General features: G+C 32.4%; 1 non-coding gene across 1 annotated transcript; it reads right to left on the bottom strand.

The window, feature by feature from the left end:
* Positions 1-24271: 24271 nt before the first annotated feature.
* On the bottom strand, positions 24272-24343 carry LOC143402667 (small nucleolar RNA SNORD56). Its single transcript, XR_013091741.2, has one exon. It is a non-coding gene; the product is annotated as a small nucleolar RNA SNORD56 (small nucleolar RNA).
* Positions 24344-24853: the final 510 nt, after the last annotated feature.

The following is a 24853-nucleotide window of genomic DNA, read 5'->3' as shown; positions in this document are numbered from 1 at the left end:
CCTGAGAGAGAGCAATAAAAGCAAAGGCAAAGAGACAAGCATGGTTCTTAAAGAAAATAATGTGTATTAAGATGCTGACATACAGACAGGTGGTGAGAGGTTGAGGGGTCAGTGACCTGGGAAATGAAACCAAAGCTCTGGACCATGGAGGACTTTATATGACATCTTAAGAAGAAGACACTGAAAAGCACTGAGACAACTAAACTGGAAAATTACATGATCAAGTATACATTGAGGAAAATGAGTATTGTTGTATGAGAGTGAGTCAGCCTGATTCACTAGGATTACAGTGATTCAACTATTGCTGTGAATCACACACAAGACTGGCATTACTTTAGGCAGTAGTAATGAGTATGGAAAGAAAGAGGGTTTCAGAGAAGCAGACACAATCCTATGTCAGGAGCAACAAGGAGAGAAATGAATTACAGTAGACGGGGTAGAGAGAGAAGATGGGAGGGGAGGGGAGGAGGATAGTAGAGGATAGGAAAGGTAGCAGAATACAAGAGTTACTAATATGGCATTATATAAAAATGTGGATGTGTAACCAATGTGATTCTGCAATCTGTATTTGGGGTAAAAATGGGAGCTCATAACCCACTTGAATCTAATGTATGAAATATGATATGTCAAGAGCTTTGTAATGTTTTGAACAACCAATTAAAAAAAAAGAAGATTAAAGTCTTAACTAAGTGTTTTCTATGTTGTTTCCCTAAGAGTCACTGTTGGCTAAAATATGAAAGGCAAAAGGAATGGACTGTGTTGTAATGGTGTAAATATAACGGGTTCATTTTTACATTTGTTAGAATTGGAGTGTTAGTGTAATTATACTTTTTTAGATTATTGAATCATGGTATCTGAGGCTCATTGTAGGGCTAAGGATTAAAAATATAGTTTTATATTTATTTAACTACAGATGGTAGAAGCCATAACAATATGTCAGATGTATCAGGAAACATATTGAAACTAAAGAGTCAAGAAGAATGAGTGGAGAACTATTATTGAGACTAATTAATTAAAGGACAGACAGAAAGAGAGTCTATAAAGTACATCGCAAAAAAAGACTGTTGTGATGTGTAGAGAAAAAGAAATAGAAACTAAGTCATGAAGGCTATAATGGGAAAGAGTTTTAGGGTCATAATCAAGTAGATAAAAGGTAATAAACCTTAAATTGGATTTATAAACTAGAGGCCATTACTGACTTTGCAAAAATAACAACTTTTTTTATAATAAGCATACAACACAGTTGATCTAAAATTAAGATATTAAATGCTCACATGCACACACACACATACACCCATACATGCACTGTACAAAGCACATGGATTTAGATTGGCCTGTAAATTAAGTAGCTATTTATCTTTTTATTTTCTGACAACTTTGGCAGATACTTCCAATTTTAGCCTTGTGTTGCATTTATTAAAATGTTCAATAAACACAGATCTAACTAAGCTGGTTCCACTCTTTGTCAATTCAGGTTATGATCAATTATTTATTTATTTCTGGAAATTATAGATCTGTTATTTGGATGAACATAAAAAATAGGATGCTTTTGTTTTTTTCAAAAATATTCATTTTAGTTGAAGATATTTTGACTTAGTCAAGATATGAATATTCAGGCAACCTTTTGATATTAAATGCTCAACATTTTGACCGAAGATTCTCTAAAGCAAAAACATGAGTATTGTCTATGGAAGAATGTTAGAGTAAAACAATGATAATGTTATACTCTCCTACTCAGAATAAAATATTTAAAATAAAATTAATCATTTTAAAATAAGCAATATGCTCTTCAACTAAATCTAGATCTATTTTCTTTAATTCAGAAAAAATTATAATGTTGTGATCTTCCCTAAGATACTTGCTCTTTGTGAGTGAGCATCATCACTCAGAAATATCTCTCCATACAGAGAAAAACACATTCTGTATTTTTAAACCATTGGCTCAAATTTCCATAATAATATATAGTAAAAAATAGAAGGTGAAATTCTGAAAAATTTTTCAATGTACATGTGAAGTATTTATATAAGAATTACAAATCATCATTGAGATTCAATATGCTGTTAAATAATAGGACATTTTCAAATTGCATGTGAAAAATTTCAAACCCCTTTCCTTAAAAAAATTCATATAGTTACTCAAATAAATAACATTACATAACCATCTCAGTCTTCTTTTAAAAAATAACCCTCTTGGGCTGGGGTTGTGGCTCGGCGGTAGAGCACTCGTTTAGCACGTGCAAGGCCATCATTAAAGTTAATTCAACTTTTTTTTTTTTTCATATTGTGAATTGAGCCCAGCAATGCTTAACCACTGAACCGTATCCCTAGCTCTCCTATTTATTTATGTATTTGTTTATTGGGGGGGTCTCATTAATTTTCTGAGGCTGCATTTTAACTTGTGATTCTCCTGCGTCACTCTTCTGAGTCACTGGAATTATAGGCATACACCACTGTACCAGGCTGAATCCAAATTTTGAACTCTGGATTGGCAACATAATATGTAAGTTGAGTTTTTGTCTCACAGTTCCTAATACAGAGATCATTTGGTGTTTATATATATAAAGTACAGAACCCACAGATATGGAAGGTCAAGTATACTTCATTTGGACAAATGCAACTTTCAATGCTTTAAAAATATACATTTAGTTTTTGTAATTTCCTATAAGATAGGCATAATATTTTACACATTAAGAATACAGAAACTGAGGCATGGAGGAATGAAGCAATTTGCCTAAGCTAAAATTCGTGGTCAATTTTGAAAGTTATTTGCAAGATACTGAGGCTCTTCCTGGTTATCTTGTGTGAATGACTTTCTTAATGATTTCTTCTTACACTGTCTCTGTTAATAGATCCAGCCCACAGCTAGAAACAAATCCTCTCTTACTCCGGTGCTCTTAACTCTCCATCCCTTTGGCAACTAGGCTGAAGATACACCACCATCATTGCCAGGGCAATGGTGCTGTTGAGCCAGAAGGGTTCTCTTTGTTCCTCACTCCTGAAGTATCATTCCTCTTGCCTGATGTCTTTTTTTTTTTTTTTTTCAAATTTCAAACTGGGGAGAACCTACATATGAGGTGGACTTTTTGTGTACGTGTGTAAATATGTGTGGGGGGTAAAACAGGGAGAATTGAAATACAAATATAATCCCATGGAAACAAACTTGAGATGAATAGGTGGCACTTCTTTAGGTTTAACCTTTGGTACTTGAGATCAAGCCTAGCAAATAAACTGTTAATACTTCATTGGCATGCATGTGTATCTCTCAGTCATCCTTCAATGGCATTGGGAGGCATGAGACAGGATTTGTGATGGTCATACATCTCTTGAATATTAAAGACAAATATTATCTGAATATATCAAAATACCACCTGGAATTCAAAAGTATAGTTATAAATTATAAATAGCATAGCTTCCATTCAGATTGACTATCATAAATGCATTATGCTATTGATAGAAATCTTGGAGTTCACTTCATCACGGCCAATTTCTTTCCTTTTTTTTTTTTTTTTGGAACATTCTCTTCCTTTAGGACATACTTCTCCAAAAATTTGCACTGCTAAAATAATTTTTATATTGAGAACAATGCTTTATCATTGATGATAGTTAATTTACAATCTTCTGTTTAAAAAAAGAAAAAGATATACGAAACTGGAACCCTTTGAACTTTTTGAGTCATCATCATTGCCCTTAGAAATAGCATTACGGGTAGCTGGTGCCCTTTTGGTGGCCAAATCCTCCCCAAATGACTAAGGAAAGAGTAAGAGGCCAGCATGGACTCTATGTTCTTATAAAGTATATGAACTTTTTATAGTCTAAGAACCTCTGCTATCTTATCAGGATATATATATATCTCCTAATGAGTGGGTGGGGGCACACTTGCTCTAATAAGCTGAAAAAGAAGTAGTCTTCCCTAATAAATCCTAATTCTTATTCTCTTTCCTCTTTATAGAGTTTAATCAACAGACTCATTATCAAATAGACTCCTTTTATCATTTTCTCAACATCATAAAGTATATCTCCATTTTACTGTTACTGAAAATAGAAAGGATAGTCTTAAAGATAATGAAAATCTGATCCAAAATGTGTAACTATATAAATTATTTCAAAAAAAAGATTTGAAATAGTACTTGGCACTAATAATACTAAAAATATCCAGCACTATAATTGCTACAATTTCTATGTTAAAATATTTCACATTTTTAATTGCCCTTATTGTTTATTGATTTTATGACATCAGCACTTTGAAACATTGAGATCAACATATTCATCTTCAGCAAATTGCAATTTATTCAGTAATAGCAGGTAAATACATGCTGCGAAAAAATAAGTACTCAACAAAGAATTCTCACACAAACACACACACACACAAGCATGCATACACACAACCACACACACATACACACACTTTCATGGACATACATAGATAAAACCACTATGATTTAGTTTAATTTAATATTTTATATTTAGCACTTTATGCTTATAATAAAATTTATTTATTTTTGGGTTCTTAGTATAGTATGATGACAATGAAGTATGCATCTATAATCAGGATTATTAATGTGATTTATGTGTACTGTTATTCCTATGTTTTCTATATACATGAATAACATGTTTTAACCCAAATACATATTTCTATTAAACTATTATCTTCAAACATTAAAGCATGAAATAATTAGGAGTGTTTTTTTTCTCCATGGTAAACCCTGTATTTTATTAAATTTTGTATTATGTGAACCTATTATATTAAATAGTTACAGAACACAAATTTTATGAAGATTTGTTCAAGTGAAAAGAAATGATACAAAATAAAATGGCTCTTCAATATTCACCAGTAAGCCTCATAATGCAACATTTATGTGCACTTTCAACATCTTCATTCAACATCTTATGAGGGACTCAGATAAACTACACTTAAGAGAGAAATTATTTTCCTTAATAAGATAAAAGGCTAAAAATCTTATTGATTCCTTCCTTCATACAGCAGATATTTGTTGGCAACAATTTTTATTATTCTGAGAGCTGTTTTGTTTTTGATTTTGGAGAATATAGATCAAAATGCCTGCCCTTAGGGAAAAACTACATCCTAGGGAGGAGAGAGAGAAATTATTATAAAAAAATAAGTGATGAGAGGCTGGGGTTGTGGCTCAGTGGCAGAGTGCTTGCCCAGCATTTGGGAGGCACTGGTTTCAATTCTTAGCACTGCACATAAATAAATAAAATAAAGGACCATTGACAACTGAAAAAAAATATTTTTTAAAAAAGTGCTGAGAATAGGAATGAATTTATCTTGCATAATACTACATTGTGTAAAGTTGTCTAAGAATGTCTCACTGTTACTGCTCTACTTGAATGAAGATTTGTGATGAAACTAGTAATATAGTACCCCTAGATATAAATAAAGTATTCATCTGTGTAAAGAATTCGTAGGAAAAGAAAATATTACACACAACATTTTGGGGCAGAGTATGTATCATTTATCAATAGAATACAAAAAAAAGGAATATGAGGATTATATAACAATAAATGTTTGACACCATTAATCATCATGGAAATCCCAACACTAGAATGGTTCTCACACATTAGAATTACTTTTGAATGGCAAAAGATAAAAGATGGAAAGGGCTGTCAAGACTATGGAGAAAAGGGAAGGCTGGTACACTGTTGGGTGAGAATGTAAATTAATACAGTCATTATGGAAAGCAGTAACAGAAGTATCATAAGATTCAGCAATCCAATTTCTGCATGTATATTCAAAGGAATTGAAATTGGTATGTCAAAGAGATGTCTGCACTCCCGTGTCCATTGCAATATTATTCACAATAGCCAAGATGTGGTATCCACTGTTGTAGGATAGAATACAGAAAATATTTCATTTATACCCACACACATAAAAATGATAAATATTATTCAGTCTTAAAGAAATTCTGTCATTTGTGACAATATGTATGAACCTTAGAGGAACTGAATAGATTTAAATAAAACCTTAAAATGGGATGCTGGAGAAAAGTAGAAAAGCAATTACATGAATGAAAATGAGATAGAGAAAACAGGTAAGAGTATGAGACAAAAATTGTTGAAAAGGAACATAGACGAGAAACACCCATTAAAAGAATAAATTTATTCCTTGAAGAAGAAAATTTGAATAATGAAACAGAATTTATTTTAATAATAAAATTCAAGAAATTATTTCACAAGCAAAAGAAGATTGGTAGAACATAAAAATACAGTGGACTAATATCATTCAAGAACCCATATTTTAAAAAATAAAAAATAAACTACTCATCAGCTAACCTAATTGAGAAAATGTTAGAAAGAAGCCTAAAATAAGACTGTAGAGGGGGAAATAACCACAGAAAATGTACATTTTTAAAAATTATAAGAGAATAATTTTCATATACTTATGCATATAAAAACCTTTCAACCAAGATGAAATACCTTGCTAATAAAAAATTTTCTCCATAAATGTTAAAAAATTAAAAAACTGATTCTCCTAAAATAAGTAAAAAAAAAAAAATAATAAAAAAACTGTAAGCAATGTTACCACATTGGACGATTCCCTGCTTCGGACTTTATCATACATTCCTATTGTCCAAGTGCTTCATACATTGTTCTAGAACATTAGCACTTCAAATTACTTTTATGAAAAAAATACATGATTGTACCTAAACTTACTATCAAAGACACTAATAACATATCAATGCAAAAACCCTAGATTAAAATATTAACAAATGCAAGCTGATAATACTTTAAGAAAATAATATGCAACATGAAATTTATTCTAATGAGGGAAATTTGGATCAATATTATGAATTTCATTTGTATAAAATTCCATATTATTAGATGTAGTGAAGAAGAAAGAAAAAGAAGTTTTTACTACCTACATTTTGAGAATCCTTTAGAAAAACTCTGCTAGTTTTGATAAGAACATTCAGGAAAACAAGAATTGAGCAGAATTGATGGATAATTACTGAAAATGTGAAAATCGTGTCCATGTGTTTGTGTTTGTGCGTGTGTGTGTTTCTGAAGTCGTATTAATCTCACTTACTCTGAATATAGTAAAAGAAATCAAATATGGCCATAAAAACTGGAAAAGGAAAAAATGAAAACAATGTCGAAAATATCTGGAAAAACCTAGGGGGAAAAAACAATAATGAGGCAAACTCAAAACAAACACAAAAGATACTTTAGTTAATTAATGGCATACAAAGTTAGTGCCCACGTATCATTAGACTTGATAAACATAAACAGTAGGAAATGACAATAGGAAAAAAATATTTACAATAATCACAAGGAAGATTCTACATTAGTAATTATTGTAAAAAGGAATATGTAAAGTCCATCTGGGAATAACTTTAATGCTACCTTGAAAGATACAAATGTAGACTAAAATATGATGTAAATAACATCAAAGAAATATTATTTTCAGGGGCTGGGGTTCTATCTCAGAGGTAGAGAATTTGCCTTGCACATGTGAGGCCCTGGGTTAGATCCTCAGGACCACATAAAGATAAGCAAATAAAAGTAAAGTTAAAAAAAAAGAAATGTAATTTTCCTTAAAGTAGTTGATTAGTGATTTATTTGGAGGCAGGTACCAGGTATTCAAATCAGGGGAACTCCCCCACTGAGCCACATTCCCAGCCCTATTTTGTATTTTGTTTTAGAGACAGGTCTCACTGAATTACTCAGTGCCTCACTTTTGCTGAGGCTGGCTTTGAACTTGCAGTCCTCCTGTCTCAGCCTTTAGAGCTATTAAGATGATAGGCATGTGCCACTGCACTCAGCTTAGTTGGTAAGTTTTTAATAAACCTCAAAAGAGCCCCTTTTCTTTATTCAGGAAACAAAGTTAATATTACTAATACTTGGTTCTATTGAAAGGCAGATATAAAAGAATAATAAAATCATAGCATCTGCAGGTAAATGGATGGCGTTGGAGAAGATAATGCTAAGTGAAGTTAGCCAATCCCAAAACAATAACTGCAAATGTTTTCTCTGATATAAGGAGGCTGATTCATAGTGGGGTAGAGATGGGGAGCATGAGAGGAATAGATGAAATCTAGATAGGGCAGAGGGGTGGGAGAGGGAGGGGGTTAGAATGTATGAAGACACAAATTGGTATGAACATAGTTTATATACAGAGATATGAAAAATCATGCTGTATATGTGTAATAAGAATTATAATGCATTCTGCTGCCATTTGTTTTTTTAAATCAATTTAAAAATAAAAAAACAAACAAATAAATAAATAAACAACAAGAACAAAATAATCTAAAAAGAGCTGAGCAAGACAGCTACATGTAGAAAGACGGACTAAGTGCCTCTAGTTATATTTACAGTGGTAATGACATGTGAAGAAGACAGAACCCTGGAACAGAATGGAGATGTATAAGTAGTCCCTCCTATATATTAAATCTTTTATATGAAAAATAAGGCATCTCAGATAGTTTGAGTAAAATAAACCTTATTTATCTATTCATTTGATACCAGGATTGTACCCAGAGATGCTTAAACACTTAAAGAGATCTTCAGATCTATTTATTTATTTATCTATCTATCTATCTATCTATCTATCTATTTATTTATTTTAATCTTTTTTAGTTTGAGACAGGGTCTCACTAAGTTGCTTAGGCTTGTCTTGAATTTGCTATCTTCCTGCCTCAGCCTCCCAAGTCCCTGGGATTGCAGGCATGTACTACCATATTCATCTAAAACTATTCAATACATGAAAATGCTGCTAGAGAAAATGGATATTTTTTAAAAAGATAAAATTAGATCCATACCTCAAACCGAAACCAAGAATAAACTCAAAATTGATCAGAGACTTAAATGTTAAAAAAAAAAGCAAACAAACAAAACTATACAATATTAGACTAATAGAATTTAGGATAAATTTTTAAAAATTTGTTTCAAAATCTAGATGCAATGAGAGAAAGAGCTACTAGATTTGGGTGCATCAATTAAAATTGAATGATTAAATATAGCACATAAATAAACTGAAAAGACAAATGGATATTTGGAGAATTGAAAATTTGCCTATTAGGGAAAATGTCCAAACACACAATGGTAAAAGAAAATTAACAATTTATAGGGAAAAAGTGAAATGGGCCCCATATATAAGAAGTGCTGTTAAATCTACTCATTAAAGCTACTTGGATATCATCAGAGTAACAAAAATAAAAACATTTGGCAAAACATCATATTGATAAGGTTGTGTGGCACTTTCATACTTTGGAAATGGGAATGTAAATGGGTGCACCTCCTATGAAGTGGAAAGTGGCAAGATCTAGGAAAGGCACACTTTTGCTTATGTTTAACTCATCAATCCAACTCCTTCCCATTTATTCTGAAGTTTCACCTTGAACAATATGAAAATACTTCTGCATATGATTACTCATTTCAATATTTTGTAATTGCAAAACTTTACAAATAACATAAAAGGACATGTAGATAGTAGTTTCATTATGATACATATACAATGGAGATCCAATTGCATTTGAAATTATATTTAGGGTATATGGTACCAGTGAAAAAAGACAAGTAAAATAAATTTTGATAATTCATGAGATTTGGAATGTTAATAAGGGAGAATGAATTAGGGGACAATGGCATTCTGAATATGCCTTTCTATATAGCTATTGTTTTAGAACCATATGACTTATTTGGCATGCTTTGAAAAATAAATACGATTTTTAAAATTTTGTGGTGAAACTGCCAAAATATAATATAAACCAACCAAATTATACTTCAGGTAAATTAATATGAGTATTTTTTGCAAAATATATCTATTTGTGTCAGAAAGCAATGCTCAAGGAATTTTGTATCATGACCAAATACACAGCAACCTGGCTGAAGGTGTTTCCAGATGTTGGCCATATTTTATATTATTTAAGCATTAAATGTTTAATGGTATCAATGAATGCTTACGTGTACCCCAAATTCATATGTTGAAATCCTAACCCTCAAGATGATGGTATCAAGAGGAAAATGACTTCCTCATGAGGGAGGACCTTCATGAAGGGCACTTGTGCCCTTGTGATAGAGGACCATAAATGAATTCTTGTCCTCTTTCTATCATGTGACAGCACAAATAGGTGTCATGTGTAAACCAGAATGTGAGCACTGAGTCTGTTGGCACTTTAGTCTTGGATTTTCATCCTTCAGAACTATGAAAAAAAGTTTCTGGTTTTCACAAGTCACACAGTTTTTAGAGACCAAACAGATTAAGAAAACTGGTTATAAACCAGTGAATAAAAATAGAATACTAGAGTTCTTGATAATGTCAATTGTTAAGTATATAAGTGCATAGAGCAGAAGGAAAAATTCTATGCATACTAGAATGCCAAATACTAATGCAAAAAAAAAATGATGGAATTAGAAAATCACCATTTGACAAGAATTTGGCAAACAGTTGGTCCTGGTAGGGATAATAGATGAGTTCAAAGTAGTGGGGAAAATTTATCAGGGATAGCATATTTATATACTCTCAAAATATCTCCCCATGAAATAAATATAACTTAGAATCAATACAAAATAAAAATATAAAATTAATCATGTAGAAAAAAACAGCTATTTTCAATCATGAGACAAAGCAAGATGCAAGATCACCTGCATGACCTCAACTTGATGAAAATAAAATACCAGTTAAATAGAAATTGGTGGAAATTCTAGAAAGTAACTATAATATTCAGATATACCAAAGTTCCATTTTATAATAGATAAAAATAACTAAAGGACAGATATAGGTTTTAAAGGAAAAGATTAACATTAAACAGAGACATGAGGTGGGAGGGAAAGGGAGAGAAAAGGGAAATTGCATGGAAGTGAAAGGAGACCCTCATTGTTATACAAAATTACATATAAGAGGTTGTGAGGGAAATGGGAACAAAAAAAAAAAAAAAACAAGGAGAGAAATGAATTACAGTAGATGGGGTAGAGAGAGAAGATGGGAGGGGAGGGGAGGGGGGATAGTAGAGGATAGGAAAGGTAGCAGAATACAACAGTTACTAATATGGCATTATGTAAAAATGTGGATGTGTAACCGATGTGATTCTGCAATCTGTATTTGGGGTAAAAATGGGAGTTCCTAACCCACTTGAATCTAATGTATGAAGTATGATATGTCAAGAGCTTTGTAATGTTTTGAACAACCAATAAAAAAGAATTATGTTAAATAGAAGTGTTTATAAAAATAAATAAAATAAAATTAGTGAATACATAATAAAATTAAATGCAACATATAATTTTTGAACTGAAAGGCAGAGGTGTTTTGTTTGTTCACTTGTTTGTTTGCACAGGATTTATTGAAACAACCAGCACTAAAATCTGTAAACTAGTTGATAAAATTGCAAAATTTTCACCAAGGTAATATTGTAAAACTGAGCTCTAATGCAAATATAATAACTCTACAAAAAAGTTTTAAATTGCTTTTTTAGTTGTTGATAGACCTTTATTTTAATTATTTATATGTGGTGCTGAGAATCGAACCCAGTGCCCCACACATGCTAGGCAAGCACTCTACCACTCTACCCCAGCCCTATATAAAACATTTTAGCTATTAGGGAATATAAACAACATGACTAGCTTATTATTATTATTATTATTATTATTATTATTATTATTTTAGTTTTTGATGGACACGATGCCTTTATTTCACTTATTTATTTTTATATGGTGCTGAGGATTGAACCCAGTACCTCACACATGCTAGGCAAGCACTCTGCCACTGAGCTAGAACCCCAGTCCTAGCTTATATTTAAATAGTTTAGGAAAGCATAAAATTTATGTGTATAGAGAGAAAATTATAAAATAAAATATGGTGAGTGTTAATAATTTGGGAATTTGGGTTCAAATCATACAGGAACCTTTTCTTATTTTTGCAATTTCTCTGTAAATCTAAAATCATTTAAAATCCAAAATTTATAAAAAAAATCAAAAATGAAGAAAGCTATAAAATACAAATATTTCAGTCTTGGCACTCAATTTTCAGAATAGATATCTTAGCTTAAAGCTTATAAACAAGTACTTTGGAGCCATATGGTTCAAGTGATTCAATACCAACTTTGCCATTTATTAATTGAAATATTTTGGTTGAGTTATTTCCCTTGTTTTGTGTTAAGTTTTTTATCTTTAAAATAGAGGTGCTGAATGGGATTATTATAAAATTAATTAAACAGTTTGTATAAACAAAGCACTCAGAGAGAGGCTGTCATATAATGCTATGTAAACATTTGTTAATAAAGTGAAACTTATTTATTCTGACAACTTCACTGAATCAAAGCATAAAGCACTCATTGTGTTTAATACTTATCATCAATATGGAGAATATAGGAACAATAATATATTTTCTTGAGAAATGAATTCCTAAGATAGCATATTCGGCATTGGTTTTAGAAGTAGGGAAAAAAATGTGAATTAAGGCTACATAAGTAATAGTGATTTTGAGCCAGAAAACCATCTGTTTGAGTTAAGATCTACCATTAGTGTAATTCAAATTAAAAATCAGCATTTCTTAGTTTTCTGATTTAAAAAAAGCAATGTACCAATCTAAATTTGGGCCATAATTTTAACACTGAAAGGAAATAAATGGATTTCTTAGAAAGCTAGATTAAAGCAGACAGTTGAAATTCTGTCAGGAATAACATATGAACATAAAACCATAAGTACTTCAAAATGTCATGTAAAAGCTGACCAAGAAGTTCTGGAATATAAATATGAAATTTATGTATTGTGTTGCTTGCTATATATGTTTTGGACATGGAATGCATAGTTTAGTCTGGTTGTAATTTGTTTATGGATGTTTAGAAACTCTGCATTACTATATATATTTAGTAGCATGTGTGTGCACGTATGTGTGTTTATATATGTATTTCTGTTTTGCTTTTATATAGAATCAACAAAATAGATAAATAGAGACCAGACATTAAAAGGAAACGTTAGCTATAGTGGAAAGTTTAGCAAAGATGAAAGGAATGCTTTTGTAACTCCATCACTTGAGAGGAAACAAAGAAATAGGAAAGGTATGGATCAGTCGGTTAGAAGGATTCTGGAGAAAGCGTCCAAAGAGTGAATGCTGGAATCTGATCCATCAGAGCCATCTCAGAGAGCCAGCTCACTGGAGCAAGAGGCAGAGCCTGTAGATGGCCGCACATCTGTATCCAATCAATTCTTTTCTTGAAATGCTCTCTTTCTCCTCCCTTTCTCTGAAATCATCCTTCTCAGAGCCCTGAGGCCTTGGGAACATGTGGGCTTCCTCCTTACAAACTTCTGTTGGCATCAGGAGACCTGTCTCTGTTAATTTAACACAAAACCAAAAGCACACAAAGAAAATCTTTGCATCAACTTATTTTAAGGACTTAATAATAATGACTTGAAAATCTTGTACCAAATTGTCAGATTTTCAATCTGCTTGAGTCACTAGTCTGTCTAGCTTTAACCAATGGAAAAGGTAGAAATTGTACTAAAATCTAACTGATCTCATTCAATCTTTATGAATCCTCTCTCATGCCTTTCTCCTTTTTTTTTTGTTTTTGTTTTTGTTTTTCTTTTTTTTTTTTTTTAAATGCCCATCTGTTTCTCTTTGGAGTGTTTGACTTTTTAAACATTAGACTATGTAGAACTTTTTTTTTCCCTTTCTTATTTCCTGAATTTCTTCATTCCTGTGTTTCAAGAGTGGGCATTGCATTAGTGATACTGAAGTAATAAACTGCAATGTAATGAAAGATTTTCTTTCATTTTCTCCTCTATTCTTTATGAAACAGTTTATGATAGTTTCGATCTAATTGAAAATGATATTTTCATTAAGGTCATGTATTTTGAAAATGATTGCAGGTCTTTATTATTTTCATAATTTCTATGCTCATTATTTGTTCCCTTATCTGTCTTGCTTGAGAATTATCATAATGTCTATTTCTCCCAGTATATTTTAAGCAGTTCTTTTAGTGTAGTTTTTATGAATTTCCCATGACATATCACACTAGCACTGACTTAACAAAATGATGCCTGCTTGGCTTATCTTTATTTCATTTTATTTTTTGGAAGTTTTCCCCAAATGTAGGCCTTTAAAATTTTTATATGAGAATTTTGTTTGTTCTTTATGCCCAAATCATTTTAAACAAGAAATAGTCTTGAGCATTGTCCCCTCATCCTCATGTTCCAATAATGGTAGGAGTTTGTGATATAAAAAATGGAAAGCATATCCTAGGATTGCTCTCCAAAGGAGAGTGAAAAAAATGTGTTGATTGTCTTGAGAAAGGTTCACCAAGAAACTCATGTGCAACAAAGAAAAAAATAATATACTTTATTTTTTAGTAGAAAGGTTAGCAAGATATTCAGCGGCAATGGCAGAAAAATAGAGAAAGAGCATTCCAGGAAATTAGGATACAACAGACAAAAAAACCCACATGTGTGAAATAGTGCACAGGACACATTAAGGAGGGGGGGATATATTTTCAGTGCTGCAAGAGTAGAGCAGGCAAAGGAAAATATGAGAGGAAATCAACATAAAAAATAGAGGAGTTTTCAAGGATTTGGAAAGAGATTTCAACCAAATATTGGAGGACAGTTGACACTGAAGTACAGACTTTAAGCAAAATTAGCAAAGTGGTGATACGGTCATGTTTGTATTCCAGGACGATCTCTCCACCTCAATAAAAAAAAATGAAATAAAGGGAATTACTTTTAGTTGGAGATCAATTTGGATACTAAAGACTATATTAGAGTCAATTTTATAAAAATATGAACTAATATTGGTCAGAAAATTTGAGGTATGAGAACAAATATGAAATCTATCAAGAGGTTAGACTTAACAAAATCTTGGGATCAACCGAATATGCACAATGAGGAGTTAAATATGATATCCATGTTTTTCTGTTTACCCCTGGTTGACAATTGCTTTGGTGATGGTAAAGAAAAAAAATCAGAGAGTAAGTTCTGTGGAATAACAGGTTGAATTTGAGTTTACACTACAGTTGATTCCCCCATGGTTGTCAGTAAGGCAGAAACTCCTGGCAGGCATTCTAAATTAGAGGTTAAGTTTGGGCACTGATGTCACAGAAGAGTAAAATATCTCACTCCAAAGACCTTTCTTTGGCATGCATTTAGTTGATTATTCAGAGAAACTATAGACCTCTGCTGTCACAGGAATAACGGTGAAAAGCTGTCCTTCTATGAAAGGAAGTATATCTGTCTCCATTAATAAGTAGCACATACAGACAGAGGCTTTTTAAATCTGATATCACTCCTTTCTTTCTGGAAGTGTCTTGCAACAGGCAGAAGAGGTTGAGGATTTGGCACTTGGCCCAGATGCATCATCACAGGTGACTGTTTCCTGAGAGACTTCACCACATTACAGGACAGCCCTGGCTTGCTGTGTATGCTCCCCATGACCTGCCAATGCTTGTGCCAACTCCCTATCCCTTCAAACTCTATATACGGTGGTACAACCATCTTCTTTGTCTTTGTTTCCAATGCTCCCATGACTCAGACATATAATATAATATGTACTTTTTACCTGTTTTCTGTCTATTGCCCAGTTATTTCATGAACTAAAATTATCAAAACTTCAGGGGGAAAGGAGCAAATTTAAACCTTTTCTAAAATAGCAAATCTGCAACAGGCGAAGGGTGACATTGCACAGGCAGGGTCTGGCATAGAAAAACGGCACACGTGATCTCTGGAATAGGAAAAGAAGTATCTGAGTAAGATGCAAGGGTTTTCTCTGAGAAACAACAGGAAAAGTGCTGAGGGCTGAAAACAAGTCAAGATGGCGCCTGGCACTTTGCCAGGAGGAGTGGTCTATGAAGCAATGCCAGCGAGCCACTAAGATGATGAGGATTCCTTATTGGTTGATTGCTGTAGCTAGTTGATGTTAATTGAGTTAAGCTGTGTGTAATTAGTTAAGTATATATACCTCTGCTGTCCCAGCGGCTCCTGCTATCTCGGGTGCCCGCTACTTTCTCGTTCAGTTCCTGCTGAGTTTCACTCACAATAAAGTAGTTCCCGATTCAACCCTCAAGTTGCTTGTCACCTCTCAGTTATTTAACCCAGCCGAACTACTGCAGAAAAGAGAAGCCAGCGAATCAGTGAGGTCAAGACTGTACATGCTCAAGTATGTTTCTTGAATTTGCCGATTCAGAGGTCATGCATGAGACCATCAGGATGATTTTGAGTGGCGGGTGCACAGACCAGATTACTGGGGAGAGAAAATAGAGAAATGGAGATACAGCTCTCCCTTCAATATACTCCAATTAGTATGAAGTGTGAGTGTGTAGTATCAAAGACCAAGAATGATAAATTGTTAATCCCAGCAATACTGGAACCTCTTTCCAGATGAAAAAGATTTGCCAGAGAGGAGAGGGATTTGACCATTACAACAGCTACAGTTACTATTATTAGTAGTTATGAATGAATTATCTGTTCCATTTGCGAGGTGTCAGGCAAAAATACAGGAGTGCACAATGCAGACTTAAATAAATCACCACATGTTAATAGACTGCATGTGTGCATATTTATAGGGAACGTGTGGAGCAATGTCCAAACCCAAATAATGACTCATAATAGGATCTTCAGACATTGTAATTGGCAAGAAAGGGAATCTCTTGGCAAGCAAGTCTGACTTATGATGTTAGTTACTGCTATTCTAACAATTCCTGATCCTTAAGTTTTGTTCCAGCAATCAAGGCCATTCTAAGTCCACATCACTGTATGCTTCCCTCTTCCACTGAGAAGCTTTCTTTTAGTCAAACTGATTTGTTTTCTTCCTCTGTTTTTCTCTGCATTCCTATCCTATTTTTGTTTCTATATCTTTGCACCTTTATCGTTGCTCTTCATCCTCTTCCCTCCCTGTTTCTTAGGTGTTCTCTCCTCTTTGTCAGTGATATCTGCAGTTTTTCCCAATAAATTCAACTGTGTTGTAATCAATAATTAAAAATGTGTTATATGTAGTTAAGATTCCCAATTGAGTTGTGTATTGATTTTAAATTACTAATGGAAACTTCTGAGAAGTTATCGCACCTCTTTTCTCCAATGCTTGAGGCAGTACATAGCTCAGGGCTGGGGATTGAATCTGTTAAACAGGTTATTTATCACAAATGCTATATTCATATTATGTAAGTGATCACTTATTTTGCCTCCTAAAAGAGTGAGGCATCTCTTGTTTATTCTGTATCTATTTGGTTCATTCTCTGATGCTTAGGAATTCTCTGTTTAAACTCTACCTTAGAGTCATATCTTGAGCACATCATATTAATGACACCTTCCATTCGCATGCTAATACACTCTTAATCCTCTCTAATCTTTCTTCTTAGAGTATGATACCATGTTATTTTGCTCCTTTGTTTATATTTTTAGCTCAAATTAAACATTAAACAAAACACAGAAAATATGTTCCTCTATGCTATTCAGTGATGTTATCTTCAAATGCCTCCCATGGAGCCTGATATGTACTAGAAACTCAGTAAATAGAAATACTTAAAAAAAAATTATAATTAAGCTGATCAAAGACATTTGCTTCTTCCTTAAAGACCTACATTTTCTTTTTATTCTTCTATTTTTTATATTTTATATTTTCACAAGTGGTTAGACTACCAACTCTGCTTAATATATTTATGTAAAACGCTATTGCTCTTAAGTATTTCACTAATGTCCTGAAAGATATTTGGGAAGTTCTATTAATTCAAACAAATAGTATAAGATAAGTTTACTCTGGAATCAAATTAGGATCACAAGAGTTTTGGAAACTCTTGTCTTAATGAGCCTTGAAGAAAGTTAGGGAATAGTCTCAATTCTTTTGAGACCCTTGAGTTGTTTTGAATGTATTACAAGTTCAGTGGTTAAATAGTACCTTCGTGGAAGAAAACTGAAACAACTCTATTAGACTAATGGCTAGGGTTGATTTGATTTTTTTCTCTCTAAAGCTGAGTACAAAGTAGGTCACAGTGATGGATAAGAACCAAAAAGAGTATGTTGACTTGATATGGAGGGAAAATCTTGTTCAGATTTACTCAGAATGTATACATATAATGCTAAACTTGTTGTCATGTATGGTGAGTGATAAGATGGGTAGAGATATGGAAATAAAAAGAAATAAGAAATGAGTTCCTTAGAAAGACTAATTAGGGAAAGTTGTGTGTGTGTGTGTGCGCGCGCGCGCGCGCCTAATTTATATGATAGGGATGGTTTAGTGACAAAATGTTGCATTTTCTGTAGAATTGTTGAGCAATTTGCAACCAAGCATGAGCTCATGCACTGTCTAGAGCTTGCACAAATAAACACAAATCTGCCTAAAACAGAGAAGCATATTTGACCTTGCATTAAGCTAAATAGGAACTGATTGTCCCTGCAAACAATAGTGTAGCATTCTGAATTGATGACTAAATTAGATGCTGGCTACAACCCTGACTAACTCTGTCTTTTATTTGACTGGTTTCTTATCAATTTTGATAGGTTGTTAAGGAATAGACACAGCTATTCTTGAGATCTGGTTCTGCCAAGGAACAGCAAACCTTGGAACTCAAAGGAAATTGGCCTCAAATTATCCCACTTGATCAACAAACTAAGGAATGTGTTGGAATTGTTTTGTATCATTTATTTCACTTGGTGAGCAGGGCAGGCAAGTTGCCAGCATTTCACAAAAGGCCAACAATTCCAAAAAGGCCAGGAGAGTATAAAAACTCCCTGAGATTGGCAAATGGTGTTTATCACACTTGGTAGAAACATATTCTATGAAGATGTTATTGACAGCTGTGTATCTCTTTGAGAACTTGGGAAAATTTGTTAAGCTCTCATAACTGAGAGTATGATGCAAATTCTCCTATAATTCTCCTTATAACTTTTCTTAAGAGAGAGATTCCATATTCTCTGCCACTAAATACAATTCTGTCATTTGGCATCTTCTTATCAGTCAACCCTTCCCTATTGTTACATGTTCAGGTCTAGGAACATACCACAAATTAAAGGTGACATCAAGAACATAACTGAAATTTAGTTTTATTAAACTCCTGTGTAATTTTTATCCTTCAGAATAACTCCTTCTGATCAATCCCTTCTTTACCAAATCCAGAAACAAATTAGTTCAACTACTAAAATTCAAATACTATGGAGTTTCAAAAGAGAGCTAACAATTTAATATTTAATGCACTTACATTGTGATACATTAAACACTAGCCTAAGTGAAATTAATTGCAAGTCCATCAAAACCTATGTGCTCCTGATAGAGTAGAGCCCTCCCTGCCAGGCCTGCAGCTGCTCATAGACTGAACCAGGCACATCAACAGATGTTTTTGAAATCCTGTTGCCACACCTGTGTCCTCTCAGGTTTGCCAAAGCTTTTAGCAGCAAAGTGTTACAGAATATGGATTTTTGACCCAATGAAACTAAAATTAACTGATAAAATAAGATTATGAGAAAAGCTCCAATTAATTAGATGTGTTTTAATATATTTATTAATATATAATTTATACACCATAAAATTTCCCTTTGAAATGTACTAAAAGCTAAAATTTAAATAACCCATAAATCTAAAAGAAATTGCATCTGTAACTAAAACACATTTAAATTAGGTGGTAGAGAAAACAGAACATGGAAAAACTTACAGCTAAAGAAGGGTTTAGAGGAAAATTTATAATTTTAAAGGCTTATATTAGAAATAAAAGTATCTTTATCAACTGTAAGTTTTCACTTTAAGAAGTTAGGGGAAAAGAGCAAATTAAACTCACAGAAGAATAAAACCACGAAGAATAAATATGAGAACAGATATCAATGACATAGATGAACACTAGTGTTAGTTAACAAAGGTAAAATGTATTTCAATTAAAATATTAGTACAATAGATACACAACTTGATACACTGAATTGCAAAAGGAGAGACACAAGAATACAAATTATCATAAATAAATAATTAAATTACAAGCATGTCATAGGAAGTACTGAGTATAAGAAATGATCTTCATTTCTACAAATCAACACTTCTATTTTTGATTATTTAATTTCCCAAAAAATGCAACCCACATGGATAAACACAGTAAGTTTTTTTAAAAAAAAGAGTGTTTAACTCTGTATCTATTGAATAACTTGAATTTTTCATAAATCATAAGATTTTCCACACAGAGAATTTTGAGCCCAGATGGTCTTTCTAGAGTATCCCATTAATATTAGGAAGAAAATAAACAAAACTGCTGATAGCAATCATGCACACACACTTCCAGAAGATTGAAGATAGAACAAAGTTTGTAATTCATTTTATAAGTCTAGCATTATTCTTATCCAAAACCAGACAGGCATTACAAGCAAAGTGGAAAGCAATATTATATATGCACACAAATGCAAAAGCTTTTTATAAATATCAGAAAATTAAATTTATCAATATTCAAAAAGAAGATAAAACAACATGATCAAGTGTTATTTATTTCAAGAAGGTAAAGTTGTTCTAATATCCAAAAATTAATCAATATAAATCATTGAATGAAGAGAATAAAAGAAAAAATATGATCACATTAATTGTCGAAGAAAATTCATCCAAGTTCATTAACAATTCATATGAAACCTGTTAGCAAACTTGGAAGAAAGGAGTACTTTCTGAATTTGCTAAATGACATTTATAAATAAAGAAAAAATATACTTAATGGTAAAGTATTAAGTGATTTCTTTCTTTCTTTCTTTCTTTTAACAAGAGAGTAATAGTCTTAACCAACAAGTTTGTGGAAATTTTATTTTATAACATAGGATAAGGAAAATACTTTAAAAATGAGGAAACCAAAAAGAAAAAAATAAACTGTTTTTGTATAGATGGTGTGATATTATATATAGAAACTCTTTAGAAATATTCATAAAAATTACTAGAATTACTCAAAGTATATGAAAGTTATTCTATATGCAATTATTAAATAATTGGAAAGTCAAGTTACAAAACTTATCCACTCTCAGTGGCATTACCAAGCATAATATTTAAGTTTTAACTTGCTAGACACATTCAATATCTCTACACTGAAAACCAATTATACATTTCTGGGAGAAAATAATTCAATGGTCAGTTATGTTTTAGCTTGGAAGACTTAATAATGTTAAAATATCTGGACGAGTTTTAATTTCCCATTGCTGTGACAAAATGCCTGAAATAACCAACTTACATGGAGGGATTTTTTTGGATCAGTGCTTCATAGTCTCTTGGCACTGTTGTTTTTGGGCCTGTGGCAAAGCAGAATTCCAAGGTAAAGAGCAAATGGTGGAACAAAGCTGTGCACATCATGGAGACTGGAGAGTAAAGAGATGTAAAGAAGCAGTGTTTCCAATGTTGTTCTCAAAGGAATGTCCCCAAGAACCCAACTTCCTTCCACAATGTCTAAATCTTAAAAGTTCCACTATTTCCCAATAGCACTAAGAGCTGGTGACCAAGCCTTTTGCATTGGGCTTTCAGAGGACATATACATTGAAAACCTTATCAGTGTTCTTTTTCACAATCTGTAGATACAAACTAACCTAATCAAAGTCCTAACAAGACCCTTTATTGACATCAGAAAGACAATTCTAAAATAACATGGAATCTAAAAGACCTCTAAGACAAGCAATCCTGAGGAAAACTGGGGAACATACTCAACCTGATTATGGAGCTTACACCACCACTATGACATTGTGGTGGGTGTGAAGATACAGTGATGGAACAGGATATGCATTGTCACCTACCCATGGCAATTGGTTTTAAAGGAAGTACAAAGACAACACAATGGGAAAAGAAGATTTTTTTTTTTTTAAAGTGGGGTAAACAGTGTAAGTATGTAGAATGAGTATTGGTAAACTTTGGCCTTGTACTTTATATTGGGAAAATAAAACTTTGAGTTTGAGACAAATAATAGATTTGAAAACTTAAGCTAAAATTCTAAGTGTTCTAAGAATACAGAATACTGTTGTGATTTTTGGTTGTGTACCTGTAAAATATTGATAAGTTACTTTTAAATTAATGACTTGTATTAACCAAAGTTTATCATTAAGAAAATGAAGTGGGGAGTATATTAGAAAAGCGTTTTATACCCTATTTATAACTCAAAGACTGCTCTCCAATATGTAAATTTCTACAACTAAACAATTAAAAAATAGTGAACATTAGCTGTCTAAAATAGTTAATTACTTTACAAAAGAATATTGGTATATGTGTATCCTTATGCACACCACAAGATTCTCAACATCATCATAGGTAAAGATACTTTGAAAATTATTTATCTATTCATGTTTAGTAGAAAACTATTTTTTAAAATTACACCACTATATTTCGGCTACATTATAATGTAATCGGAACTCAAATTCATTAATAGGGGAAAGTAAAATTTCACAATGACTTGGGAAAGCAGTTTGGCAGATATTTTGGAGTTAAGCATTTACTTGCTATGTGTTCTAGCAACTTTATTCTTAGTACTTCAAAGTCATCAATCATATGTCTCAAAAAAAAAAACACTCTTACAAGATAATGCTCATGGACGCTTTATATAAAATAATTCAAACCTGGCAACAAACCAATGGCTCATCAACAGAAGAGATTTTGTGTTTTTAATTTCTGTTATGCTTAGAGTTTAGGAAACTATACTACCCAGAAATACATATGAACTACTGATTCATATGATAACATAAACAAATCTGAACAACATTATGTTGAGAACAGGGATACCAGATACTAAAGAGTATGCCCTACTGTTTCCAATGGTGTGATAATTAAAAAACAGGAGGGGTTGGGGCTGTAGCTCAGTGTGAGAGTGGTTGCCTAGCATGTGTGAGGCACTGGGTTTGATCCTCAGCACCACATTAAAATAAATAAATAAAAGCCTTCTATTCATTTACAACTACCAAAAAATAAAAAATAAAACAGGCAAGACAAATTTGTGATCATGGATGTTTGTATAGTGGTTTTCTGTAGGTGGGAAGAGACTACCTGGAAAAGTCAAAAAGGAACTACTGGGAATACAGGAATGTTGGTTGGGATATAGTTTTCCCATGTGTATACATATGTCAAAATTCACTGAATAAGAAATAAGAAGAATATTAAAATATATAACATGTATACTATGAAGTGTCTCAATATTTCAAACAAATTCCTTACCAAGACTTATAAATGCCCTACTAATGTTCTTGGCTCTAGCCTGATGCTTTCATTTTGGTCTGTGGTTCTGGGTACATACCACTCACAATGAAGTCCTCTACTTGGGCAGGATCTTGTCCAGGATGTTCCCTGCATAAGGTATGATGTTAACTCAAACAATTGTGAACTCAAATTTCACTTCTCATAGAAACTTCTCAGGGAAGCACCTTCTATTTTTGCATTCTGTTTTAGTTTCCTTTTAACTTATAACTTCACCTAATATTAGAGTACATACATCTTTGTTTATTGAGATATTTTCTGCTGTCTCTTCTGTCTCTTCTGTTGATGAGCCATTGGTTTGTTGCCAGGTTTGAATTATTTTATATAAAGTGTCTATGAGCATTATTTTGTAAGGTTTTTTTTTGATACATATGATTGATGATTTTGGAGTACTCTGCTGTTTCTCCAAGAGCACAGGGAATTTGTTTTTGGTATATTTTCAAGTAAGTATTATCTTTGAACTATAGCAATTATTCAATAAGCATTCTTTGCATGACCAAAAGAATCAGTGAAGGGAAATCATTTATAATAGTATCTGCACAAAATATTGATAATGCAAAGTTGAACAAGATATAAACCATGTTGGGACAGAGATTTGATACAAAGTAAAGTAGGGAATTAAATTAGTAAAATGTGTGAATTATGATTAGTGTGTAATATTAAATTTTAATACAGCATATTGTGTTTTACTCAAACATATCAGTGATAATGAGTCTAAGTTTTGCATAATTTATTAAATTTTCCACCTGGTGGAATAAGAAAAAATATGATGCATAATATATTATATGATTTTTGATATTTCGGTCAGAAAATGCTAATTTTTTAACTTTCTTAGTAACATTCACTCATTTTTCTATTTTCTATGTATTACTTTTCTGTGTTACTACCTTTTCTGGAGCCTCAAACTTTTCATTTCAAGTTGGACTCAGTCCATTTACCTCCACAGTAGACTGAAAATAATGGACACTTGATCTAATTTTGGACAGTCAATGTATTCTACTTCTTGCATTCAGTAATTGAAATATAGCACTGATGTTAAATCAGTGAATGTTATTTCTGGGAATATTAAGAACAAGGAAGGTATTACTTTTTACCAGGATTACTAGCTATAAAGGTGTTGTAATCCTGTAACTCTTCGGAGTTATTTTTTTTTTTTTCACTCACATTCAAAGTATCACCACTCACTAGATGAACTGCTATTGATGGAAAATATTAACTATCATTGGAGTTGGGAGTTATTTTGTCAACATATGAGAACAGGGTTTCTGAGAATTAACCCAAAAGAACATATAGGCCAACAGATATGGAGAAGAGTCCCTTACCTAATGACATTATTTGAATTCTTGATTCAGCTATGACTATATAAAACCCATTGCATTCCTTGAATTCCCAAATATCATAATTCCATTTTTTTTTTATTTTTGAAATTAAGGTAGTTGGAAAAAGTAAAACAACAAAAAATACTCTTCTGAAATTTCTAGAAATATTTTTCTACAGTTCTAAAGCATATTTTGGTATTGTTGGGGAGCTATTTTGATATTTCCTGTGAGGAGCCCAGTTTGTAAAATGACTGATGAACTCATTCAAAAGGAAATATCTCAGATCTAAGAGTGTGTTTTCTATTGGTAGTATAAATGACAATGTCAGCAAGAATGCCTTTTGTGCGAGTTATTACTCTTATTTCTAACATAGAGAAAGGTGGTTTCTTTAGGAAATCGAGATAACAGTCTTGAAGTGT

The sequence above is a fragment of the Callospermophilus lateralis genome, chromosome 6, assembly GCF_048772815.1.
Source record: "Callospermophilus lateralis isolate mCalLat2 chromosome 6, mCalLat2.hap1, whole genome shotgun sequence".
Classification (NCBI taxonomy): domain Eukaryota; kingdom Metazoa; phylum Chordata; class Mammalia; order Rodentia; family Sciuridae; genus Callospermophilus; species Callospermophilus lateralis.
Note: the sequence above shows the minus strand (reverse complement) of the source record. Positions and strands in the feature narration are given on the sequence as shown.